We start from the raw sequence: 7,997 nt of genomic DNA, 5'->3' as shown, positions 1-7,997 counted from the left end.
TTATCTCAAGTCATCCACATTTCAGTAGGTTCATTATCCATTCTTGAGGTCTCAGCCCTGTTTTCGCATCTAGGCACTTGTATATATCTCCATTCTTGTTAAAACAAGACCAGCAATGGCAGTTGTTGGCGAGGAGCTTCTTTTGGCAGAGAATCCGCAGAGGTTTTGTATGTTTCCAATTACGTATCATGGCTTCTTTAATCTGACTCGGTGGTTGTAAGAGAAGGAATCCTAGTCTTTATAATCACGTTCCCCCATCTACAATATGGGAAAGGGATTCAATCTGGTTGTTTAGTCGAACGCCTTCTGCTACCTTGATTAACTCCTCGTGGACTTCAACGCATAGTGAATCACATACTATGAATCGAACATTTACACTATGAACTAAATCACACCATTCATATATACCATAAATCGAATAGCATACTATGAATCGAATCACGCCTTTCTACTGCCTGTCATTCATTCCATTCTATTCCAGAATGTACCAATGCGCAGATGATAACATCAAGTTACATATTTCACGCACCAAATTAGATGTTGATTGTTCGAAACGTCATACAAGTGAATACCCTGCTCTTTAACTTCCCTTACGAGCACATCTGCCCAGAGCAATACCAGTATATGATGGAGCTGAAGCGTGCCCAGGACGCCAAGGGCCACTGCTTGCTTGAAATGCCCACCGGAACAGGCAAAACAATAACCCTTCTCTCCCTCATTACCAGCTACCAGTTCTCAGATCCCAGCGTGGGGAAACTCATCTACTGCACTCGCACGGTCCACGAAATGGAGAAAGTCTTAGCCGAACTTTGCCTTCTGAACGATTACCAGCAAAAAGAACTCGGAAGCACATCTAAAATCCTAGCATTAGGGCTTAGTTCGAGGAAAAACCTCTGCATCAATGAAAAAGTCCGTAGTGCCAATTCCAGGGAGAGCGTCGACGCGGGTTGTAGGAAACTAACGGCGTCCTGGGTCAGGGCGCTGGCTATGAAACAGCGTTGTCAGTCAGAGATAGCGTATACAGTGCTAGAGGTCAGGTAACGTAGAAGAGAGTCTTAAAATAGCCAGAGTCAGGTGCAGCGTATACAGTGCCAGAGGTTAGGTAGGAGAGGCAGCGGATTTCTGGCAGACAATGAATTAATGGAGCGTTACAGGTAATGGGCAGAAATGGCAGGTCTGAGCAAGAAGTGTTTTTAATGCACACAGTAAAACATTTTATAAGGTGGCAATTCTGATCAACTCTGATTAGGAGAAAGGCAGAACTGACATATATATAGAGACCACAAAACAAGTGGCTCACATTGGAGCAGGACCAGTAATCGCCCGCTCTGATACCATGTTAAACACACATGGGCAGCAAGAACTATATGAAAGATAAAACATGACAGTACATTTTTATTAACAAATGATTTACATTTATAGTACATGTTGTGACTGTTGGGTTTCACATCCCAAGGTCTCTTGGACTGCTTTTGTTTATTCGGCTTCCACACTAACCCATTGAGGATTAGGTGTCCAAAAGGATTTCAAGTGCCAATAGACCCCTTCTATTACCAAATAGGTGGCATTCATCCTTGAGGGCGTTTAGCAATGATTGCTAACTCCTAGAGACGAGATTTGAATGGATTATGGTAGGAAGACAGAGAGCCCGAAAGGGAAAACCAACAGGCAGCGTGTTTTGGCTTTTTAAGCCATGAATGTCAAAGACAGAGGGTTGTTGGGTTGTTGAATGGTGGCCAAGTTGTTGCGAGTTGCTGTTGAAGGTGTTGTTGGGGTTTTGCTGTAAATCAGAAGCCAAGGAGGCAACGCAGAAGCAAAAGAGTAGCTAAGGGACCCTTTGGGGTCACTTGAAGTTCAAGTGAAAAGTCAGAGAGCGTGAAGGTTGCAGAAGGCAGAAAGAAGCCAAAGTGGAGAGACAAAGAGCCAAAGAGCCAGAGCCAGAGCCAAAGCCAGAGCCAAGAGCCAGAACCAGAGCCAAATAGCCAGAGTCGGAGCCAAGAGCCAGAACCAAGAGCCAAAGAGCCAGAGCTAAGAGCCAAGAGCCAAAAGCTAGAGCTTCAAGAACCGAGGGGGGATAAAATGGTGTCTGAACCCACTGTTTATGTGTAGAACAGCAGGAGTTGAGCCAAAGAGTTTGTAAAATACTTACTTCATAATCTCGGAGAGCCTAGTTGAATTAACTAGAGCTCACGAAGATGTAGCCCAATAGTTGTGGGTGAACTCCAAATTAATATTGTTGTTTATGTGTCTGCTTTATTGCTGCATTATTTCTGCTAATTTATTTACTGTTATATGCATATATATATAAGTTTCAACACATTAATTTACAACACATAATCAGTTTAAACAAACAGAAGCATACACCCATATTTTCAAGCATTTCTTAATTCCACATTGGTTAATCATTAAAGACTTGGGAAAATTCAAGCTTTGGAAGTGGGAGAGGTTCTTGTAAGCTAGACAAGAAGCCTAAGAGCCCCATTTTTAGATCAGGTGGTATCAAAGCTTAAGATTGATTAACCACACCTTTAAGAAGGTTATATCAGAATGCTTGATTGACAGAGTAAAGACTGCTTGTCTGAAAGGTGTTTGAACAATAAGAGGTTGATTGTATGCTTGTTTGTAGACTGACTATTTTCTGAGTTTGCAGAGGTGAAGGGAAAGCTATTGATAGCTCAGTCCAGGAAGGACAAGAAGGAGAAGGGCTGAAGGCATTCTTCTATCCCAAAGGACCTCAAAGCAGTCCTTGGAGCACAAGAGGTTTGTTGCAAAAGGTTGCTTGAATAAGCTCTTTATTTATCTTGTTGAAGTTTTTTTGTTCATTGGCATAATGACAACTTCTACAAGTGGGTCCTCAAATTCTTCTCTCTTCACAAGATTCCTTGATGAAGACATGAAGCAATAATTGTCCACCATGATGGATATGGTGAGAGAAATATATGAGGATGGAAGGAAGAGCAGCATGCTTAGAAAGCAGCTGAATTCCATGAAGGAAGAGAAGAAGTTGCTTGCTGACAAATTGCAGGAAATGGAAAGGCAACTTCATATTGCAAATATGAACTTGAAGATGATGCATGAGTTGGAAACACAACTCTTTTTTGCCCAAGAAGCCTTAGTCAAGTACCAGCTTGAAGAAGAGGTAAGCCATTCCATTTTGTCTTCAAATTCTTCTAAGAATGCTTGTATTGGTTCTTTTGAGAAGCATACTAAAGGCATAGGTTCCAAGCTAATGTCCAAGATGGGCTATGAAGGAAAGGGCTTGGGAAAGCATGCACAAGGTATTTTTGAACCAATAATGGTTGAGGAAAGGCATAAATATTTGGGTCTTGGCTATGGACAGTCTTATGGAGAGAATTCCAAAGCTGCCATGAAAGCCATTGAAACAGTCCCAAGAAGGAGTTTCATTTCATGTCCTCTACCTCATAAGTGTGAAGGTTGCATCCAAGAGGAATGCAATAGCTTGAAAAATCAATTGCATGATGCAGGTGTTCAGAAGCACACACTTGAACCAGAGAGTTGGGGAGACTCTAATAGCCTTGAAGAGTTTGATGGTGTTCTAAAGGTAGCCACTTCTTCATTTGCTTCACCTCCTCATGAAGGCAATAAAGGTGAAAGAGGCAGGTATAAATCTAGTTCTAAACACATTCCTTTTGATTTTGCAAAGCATGATGAATTTCCACATATTTATGGGAAAAGAGTTGCATGTTCCTTTTGTGGTTTAGATAACCATGATGTTTCTAGATGTTGGAAGAAAATGGCCGCATACAGGAAGCAGAAGAAAGAAAAGAAGAAAGAAGACAAAGGTCCATTGGACAAGGCAAATCATGCTATCAAGAGGATGCACATGCAGTGAACTTACTGCCATAAGCAAGGACATCTTGCTACAAAGTGTTGAACACTGAATCCAACAATGCTTCCACCAAAAGCTGAAGAAAGTGGAAAGAGAAGATGGCAGAAATGGAAGTGAAGATTCCATGAATGATGTGTCTCAAAATGATTCACATGATGATGTTGATGTGCAGGCAAAGGTAGTATTTTTGAAAGGGATTGGTAAGGAACAGTTAGAGTTCTTATCTGATTAAGTTTGCATGTCTATTGATGCATCTACATTATATTTCATTTCAGCTTCAAAATTACAGTGTGCTTAAGTGAAAGCTGAGGGATGAAATGCATGCATTACATGTGATGCCATGTTGACTTGAAAGAAGTTAACTTGGTCTCCATATGGAGATAATGATGAAAGTTTCATCTTTTGGAAAAAGAGTCCTAATGGTCCTTTTCTACATGCTTGACTTGAAGGGTCATTTGTTTAAAGGCATGTTTTGTGGGCTTGTTATCTAGTCCATCATTTGTATGCAGATATAAGACATGGAGGTGTTCACAAGATGTGAAAATCTATTTCTTTTGTTGATGCAGGAGTTTAGTCCAACTAGTTGTTGTCTATATGCCTGTTGTTGTTAACAATTGTTGTTGCCAGCTTGTCAAACAAGTACAAATGAAAGTTTTGTAGAGCAAATGTACTTCAAATTTTTTGAGCCACCTTGGATCAATGATCAAGGCAAAGAAGCTAAAACTACCTTCTATGACCATTTCAGTAGAAGTTCTGTAGAAAGGCAAGGACGAAGACAGTTCTTCTTAGGAAGACCAGCCCATCCAAGAGAAGGGAAGCGTTCAGAAACTTTGGTTTAGAGGCACTATGCAAAGGCAGGTGTAGGGAGGCTAAAAGAAGAGGGTGAGTCACTCTCATTTACTGTTCAGATCAGTATATCAGTCTTTTGGCGACCAAAAGTTCTTTTACTGGGAAGGTGTGATCCAAAAATGGATCCTGGATAAATCTCTAAGTCTAAAAGACTTCATGCAAGAGGTGAAAGGTGCCAAACGACACAAATCCTTTGTAAATAAGAGGAAAATGAAAACCACGGGCTGCTCTCAGACATAGTCTCATTGCAGGGATCGCTCCATTCTGAATCCAACGCAACTTAAATGGGCAAAAACGGACTTCATATGGGAAAGCTATCATAAAATGAAGCTACCCTTTACAAAGGAAAAAGAGGCAAAAATCCCTTGAAATATGGGTCTAAAAACCTTCTAAGTCTTCCAAAGCTCCCAAAAGGGCAAAACAAGCGCAAAAGGAGAAGTCTTGGATTTATCGCATTACACTATCGGACCTTAAAAACTTGAAGAAAACCTTAAAAATGAGGCAATCGGAGGCTTTAACAGTGGTTGCACAGGGGCTGTCGAATCTGGCTGATCAATGGTCCAGATCCGATCGGCATATCACATCGGCGATGACAGGCGGATCAACGATCGTAATCGGCGAATGTAGTTGGAGGCATAGTGCAATGGACCGGGCCGATGCAATCGCCGATGTCGGTGAATCGCGATTAGCAAACAAAGTGGAGCGGGGCTGATATGTTATATATTATATGCCCAATGCGATATTACGGACCCGATGGATATATAAATGTTGTTTCATAAGATTTGAAATCCGTCCGTTGGCATTTTTAACGTGTTTTCGTGTATTTCGTTTATCAAGAGAAATACAAAGGGGAGCGCTGATGCGATGTAAACCGAACCCGAAAGGGTTCTAGAATGGAAATATATATAATTTCAAATCCGCCAAAGCCATATTTGCGTTATTTTCCATGTATTAACGTATTTTAAAAATACAAAGGGGAAACCTATGGATAGGCCAATTGCGATTGCGATAGTGATTCCCAAGCGGACCCGATAGGGATATAAAGCGTGATTATAAAACTTTGAAGTCTGGAACTGTGTGTTTCTGTGGATTTTCCCATGTTTTGCAGTGTTTCCTGTGTTAACACAGAGCGACTGTTACAAAGGATTGCAAGCGCCGATAGACCCCTTCTATTACCAAATAGGTGGCATTCATCCCTGAGGGCATTTAGCAATGATTGCTAACGCCCAGAGACGGGATTTGAACAGATTGTGGCAGGAAGACAGAGAGCCCGAAAGGGAAAACCAACAGGCAGCGCGTTTTGGCTTTTTAAGCCATGAATGTCAAAGACAGAGGGTTGTTGGGTTGTTGAACGGTGGCCAAGTTGTTGTGAGTTGCTGTTGAAGGTGTTGTTGGGGTTTTGCTGTAAAGCAGAAGCCAAGGAGGCAGCGCAGAAGCAAAAGAGCAGCTGAGGGAGCCTTTGGGGTCACTTGAAGTTCAAGTGAAAAGCCAGAGAGCGTGAAGGTTGCAGAAGGCAGAAAGAAGCTAGAGTGGAGAGCCAAAGAGCCAAAGAGCCAGAGTCAGAGCTAAGAGCCAGAACCAGAGCCAAAGCAAAGGGCCAGAACTAAGAGCCAAAGAGCCAGAGCCAAGAGCCAAGAGCCAAGAGCCAAGAGCCAAAAGCCATAGCTTCAAGAGACGAGGGGAGATAAAATGGTGTCTGAACCCACTGTTTATGTGTAGAACAGTAGGAGTTGAGCCAAAGAGCTTGTAAAATACTTACATCATAATCCCAGAGAGCCTAGTTGAATTAACTAGAGCTCACAGAGACGTAGCCCAAGAGTTGTGGGTGAACTCCAAATTAATATTGTTGTTTATGTGTCTGCTTTATTGCTGCATTATTTCTGCTGATTTATTTACTGTTATATGCATTTATATATCAGTTTTAGCACATTAATTTACAACACATAATCAGTTTAAACAAACAGAAGCATACACCCATATTTTCAAGCATTTCTTAATTCTGCATTGGTTAATCATTAAAGACTTGGGAAAATTCAAGCTTTGGAAGTGGGAGAGGTTCTTGTAAGCTAGACAAGAAGCCTAAGAGCCCCATTTTCAGATTAGTTGTACACGTCATTTCTCTAAGAAAGTAGAATAGATACAAGATGTATCCATCTCAGTATTCCAATCTCTACACTTGCCAGTGAGGACCTATAGTGGACCACTCAACAAACAGTTCAAGGAGAAAAGCATGTAGCTAGAACTAATTTATGACTACCACACTTCTTACTCAACAAGCTTAGAGATGATTCTTACATCACACAATATTGCAACCATACAAATTACAACAAAATATAACGACACATGGTAGGAATACCATCTTTCTCTTTATGCAATTGTTCATATCATAGGCATATTATTCTGTCTTTGACCTTTTCTTCTTCAATATCTATCTTGGATCTCTATACATCTCATATAAAACACTCCAAAAACAGGTGTCCATTGCTTAAGTATACCTCTTCTTTCTCACTTACAAACAAAATATAAGCATATTGCATTATATGATCACTTTTTCACTCTCCTAGTTCACTTGCTAAAAACACATCGTTTCAAATTACATCTTACACCTTTATATTCATACACATACTTGGTTTCTTCATCGACAACTTTAACATCTTTATGCAATGTTCATCTTAAATGTATCCAAAGCTCACTTATAATTTATTAGAACGACTAATTCTAAAAAAAACCCTTTACTTATATTGAATTCACTAAACTCAACGCAGATCAATACATTCATCCAAGATTCCAAAGACATAAAAACTATAAAATAAGCATTCACCATCGCATTTTTCTAAAAACTGACACACTGCTATAATAATTCTTGTCCCATTGGGAGAAACGCATTTAATCGCCATCAAATCCCTCCAAGCCACCAGTTGTTTGACAAATCTTAAATTTGCCAATCCATGTTGCACTTCCTTTTCTTAAATTTGTCAATCGCTATTGTGCTTCCTTTTCCAAAAGTTAATGTGGCTGTGGTCCACAGTCGAGCAAATAATCAAAACTTTCATTTACCCTTCTCTTACATTAGGCTTACAGAACAAACACAGATAAACCCATTATTTTTAGAGATGCAAAATATATTTTCGCATACATCTTCAATATAATGCTACCATCTACAATATGTTTAAAATTGGTTTTGTTTAATGTTAATAAATGGTTAACTGCGCAACAATCAAAGCAAAATATTTATCAAAGGTCTGCATCTTATAAATTACTATTGTATAATATCGGATAGTGCATAGATTTTTTCGTG

General features: G+C 40.1%; 1 pseudogene; it reads left to right on the top strand.

The window, feature by feature from the left end:
- The first annotated feature begins 627 nt into the window (after positions 1 to 627).
- LOC149211841 (general transcription and DNA repair factor IIH helicase subunit XPD pseudogene) lies at positions 628 to 1,041 on the top strand (annotated as a pseudogene).
- Positions 1,042 to 7,997: the final 6,956 nt, after the last annotated feature.

This window comes from Pinus tabuliformis, chromosome 1_1 (assembly GCF_031772625.1).
Source record: "Pinus tabuliformis cultivar Carrire ecotype Pingquan chromosome 1_1, CPIR1, whole genome shotgun sequence".
Classification (NCBI taxonomy): domain Eukaryota; kingdom Viridiplantae; phylum Streptophyta; class Pinopsida; order Pinales; family Pinaceae; genus Pinus; species Pinus tabuliformis.
Note: the sequence above shows the minus strand (reverse complement) of the source record. Positions and strands in the feature narration are given on the sequence as shown.